Here is a 4,372-nt window from a genome sequence, read left to right on the forward strand (position 1 = left end):
CAGTGGCATTGTAAGCATCTCAGAGCGGGCAGGGGTTTCCACGTGGTTCCTTCAGCTCTGAAAGTCTGACTGCCTCAGGGTAGCTTCATGTGGCTTCTCCTCAGAAATGTCTCGCAGGGACTGAGTATGTGTCTTGCCTCCAACAAGCTATTTACCTCCTTCAAGCCTCCAAATGAGGTCATCAAGCTGTGATCCAATTGACAGGCCAAACTCCACCCCTTCCCTCTAAATCCTCAAATTGACACCAGATTATATAGCTGCCACATAGCCTCTCATACCAAAAAGAAAACTCCGTGTCATCTAATCAACTCTAGCTAATAGTGATCCTATAGGACAGAGCACTGCCCCTTTGGATTTCTAAGCCTAAATCTTCTAAAGGTTGCAGAGCAACTGGTGGGTTCAAACCACTGACCTTATGATTGGCAGCTCAATGTGTATATTATCAACTAGCCAGCATGGGTCCATATACAGCTTCCCTTAGAAGTCCCTCATACTAATTGCTTTTCAAATATTTTTAACCCTTTTTGTATTTCCTGTAGTTTGTGGCTCTGAATTCTTCTCATATTTAAAGCTCAGATGATAAATTAGTATAACTTTTAAAAAATAAGTATAACTTAACAGCTGAAAATATTGTGGAACACCATATTTAAGAAACTAGAGTTGATGTGGTTTATCCAATATAATTTTCTGAATCAGCACCTCACCTCAAATAAACCTCAGGAATAGGACTAAAACTCAAAGACACCAAGAAAAAAAGCCACACGTTGTTTTTGTTATTGTTGGGCTGTGTAATCTGTTGCAATAGCACATAGAACTCACAGACATTATGCACCATTATGGGGTTTACTGGGGAAGTAACCAGTTAAAAATCGGGTCAGAAACACTTGGGGAGTTTTACAGTCAGATAGCCTCCGTTCAGTCACATCTGTACTCATGCCCCGTGCTCGGCCTCCAGGCATGCTCTGGCAAGTGTTACAAATTTCTTTTAGTTCTCAGCCTTATGGCGACTTGTCCTCTGTTTGGTTGGGGAAACATAGCTCTGCCAGTTAAGTAGCCACCCATCAGTAAGTCTTGGCGTCAAAGCACTCAGCAAACTTAGCTCCCCTTGATGAAGTGACTGGATGCAATCCTCTCTGAAAGCAATGCTCCTGCACAAAGACACTGCTATGTCTCATCTTTTAGTTGCCTCTGCTGCCACTGTTTCTATGCCATCTTTGGTATCATAGCTGTTTCCTGGCTCAGCGATGTTCAGTGAGGGATCTCCAGGTCTAAACAATGCATTTCACTTCTGGCTACCCATTCTTGATGGTCATGATATCCCCCTCTCTGCTTCTGAGATAGCTCACTTTACGTCTCATACCAAAGCAATGTTATCAAGTCAATGCTGACTCCTAGGGACTCCCTGTGGGTTTCTGATGCTAACTATTTAGAGGAGTAGAAAGTCCAGCCTTTCCCCTCCGAGCAGCGGAGATGCTAGTGGTTTTGAATGGCTGACCACAGCCCAATGTGTAGCCACTATGCCGCCAAGGCTCCTTGTATTTTAAGCCTAGTGGGATGGTGAAACTGACTAAGCTTCCCTTTAGGGTTCCATGTTCCTTATTTGCATGGTCCTACCCACAAGGGGGCCATCTACCTTCTTTATTATTAGCAAACTACCCAGAACTCTTGGTGAGCCTCAAGCACCTCATATTTACATAATTTTACCCAGTTATTTGCTTGAAGTTATAAAGACAAAGGCTAATAGGGTCATATCAAGTAATTCACTGTACCTCATCTATTAAAGTATACAACAACATTAGAAATAAAAGTTTGAACTATTGCAACAATTACTAAAATGTAACGGCCACCAAGTGAGCACATACCGTTAGAAAACGGCAAGTATACATTTGCTCAACACATGGTTGACACATTTGATTTTTTTTACAACTGCCAATTTGTTACAACAAAAAAAACTAAAAAACCCCAAACTTGCACTAAGTCAAATGCAATATAATGAAAACACTAAAGAAAAAAACAAACTCACTGCCATGGAGTGAATTCTGACTCACAGTGAACCTATAGCGCAGAGTAGAGCTGCCCCTATAGATTTTCAAGATGGTAACTCTGTATGGGAGTAGAAAGTCTCAGCATTCTCTATGGAGGAGTTCGTTTCAAACTGCTGACCTTGAGGTTAGCAGTCTAGCATGTAAACCACTATCCCACCAGGGCTTCTGCAATAAGGTAAAACACAATAAAATGAGGTTTGCTGCAAGCTTATGTGAGAAAAAAAAATTTTTTTAAAGAGGCTCTATCAGTGTCTTAATGTCTTTTGAGACATAAGTGAGTACATTACATATAGAGAGACGTAAGCACAAATGAGAGAAAGACTGATTCCAAGGGAGATGGCCAAAGAATGGAGGTATGGTGGGACTGGAGAAGCGGAGAGGAGCATTCTCTGAAGTTGAGAGAAAGGGCCTTTCCCTAGAGCCGGTGCCCTGAATTTGGACTTCCAGTTTCCCAAAATATGCTAAACTTCTGTTCTGTAAAGCCAACCACTTGTGGTCTTTCTGTAATAGCAGCACTAGGTATCATGTTTCCCAGTAAATAAGACACTGTCTTACATTTATTTTTCCTCAAGAAGACACACTATGGCTTATTTTCAGGGGGATGTCTTATTTTTATTAAGTATGGTACAACAATCTACATTTATTCTAATATGATTTAGTCGTCTTCTTCTGGGACAGTGACTCACAGTGCTGAGCCAAACGGCAGCCGCAGCTTCACTTCTTCCCCTGAGGACAATCTCTACAGCAGAGCTCCTCACTTCACAGGGAGACTTTGACTCTCACTGTCTCACTGTCTCTGTCTCCCTCTTACGCACAGAACGACGCACAGAACGACCGGGACCTGACAGGGGGTGCCCACCTTGTGGATGGGGCTACCTGCACCTCTCCTGTCACCTCCGAGATAGCAGCTGTCACGATGGGGCGGATGAGAGGGCTGCCTGTCTTCATGAGCGCCCTGCGTGGTGCGCTGCAGAGCCACACCTAGCACTATGTCTTATTTTCAGGGGATGGCTTATATTGCACAAATGCTTTGAAATCCTGCTACGGCTTATTTTATGGGTATGTCTTATTTTCGGAGAGACACGGTAGCTAAGACAGAGATATGGGGAATAAAAAGCTAGTCTACCCGTGAATAATGCCTGGTGACAGCTAGATGGGACTACACAAGGACTCACCACACAAGCAAAGACTGGCATGCCTAAGAGCATGGTTCTTTCTGTCTCCTTTGATGTGGTCAAGCAGCTGACAACACCTGAGGAAGGTCACCCCAAATGGTCTCCTCTTGCCTTCAGGTCCAGGATCCCCAAAAGGGCTTGTTGGCCAGAGCTTGCAAATACAGTGCTATGCTTGATGGTTGGGACACTCACTGTAAAGGCTCACCTACTGTCTTATTTTCTCCCTGGGGATATCTTTGCTCCTCCCTCCATGGATCTTCTCCGCTCCAGTCGGGAGATCACATCTGGTTTGGAAGCAGAAGCCCTGGCCATGGGGAAGGACACAGAACTTGGTGCTCTGGTTAGAGACAAAGAAATTCGGGGTCATGCCGAGGCCCTTTAAGTGCAGAGTCAGGCATGGGTGAAGAAGTAAAGGTCTCAAGCCATCTCAAGAGAGCTGCTCACTCCCTGCAGTATGAGTCAAAAATCTTCCCTGGAGGCAGAAGAAATGATAATGCTAGGGCCTGTTTCCAATGGGATCCACTCCTGGATTTCTGTGGCCCAGCCAGGGCACATCCCTCACAAGCTCAGGAGAGAGAGTTGCTGTTGTCGTTAGCTGCCACTGAGTCGATCCAACCCATGGCGACCCCATTGGCATGGAGAACGGCTCCATAGGTTTTGAAGGTTGAGACTTTCCAGAAGCAGACCACCAGGTCTAAGTTCTGAGGAGCATCTGGGTGGGTAAACCCAGGGGCAATGATGAGAAAACTGCCAGATCAGAGACAGTACCAGTCTTACCCAGGAAACCCAGGTGTCCACAGGTCTCCAGCATCACATCATGGTACAGGGAGGGTTCTCTGGGCAGGCTCCAGGTGTGGGATTATAAAGAGACTTTTCCTCAGCTTTGTCTCCCCCAAAGACATGCCAAACATTAGGGGCTTTTTGCTAGCGTATGGGGGGAGGTCAGATGCTTACAGACATCCTCCCTGAAGGCAATTATAGGCCCCGCTCCCTGCTATTAAGGACAATGGCTACTTCTCTTGTCATATGTATACCCCGAGATTGTCCCCCTCTCATTGCTGTATAACCTATAGTGCAACCCCTTCCTGTGATGTATGTCTTTACCTGTAATTAGTGGGCTTGCACTCCCCGCCAAAGATATATAGGCCTGGG

The sequence above is a fragment of the Echinops telfairi genome, unplaced genomic scaffold (genome assembly GCF_000313985.2).
Source record: "Echinops telfairi isolate 266 unplaced genomic scaffold, ASM31398v2 ScPeMD7_655;HRSCAF=1070, whole genome shotgun sequence".
NCBI classification, from domain to species: domain Eukaryota; kingdom Metazoa; phylum Chordata; class Mammalia; order Afrosoricida; family Tenrecidae; genus Echinops; species Echinops telfairi.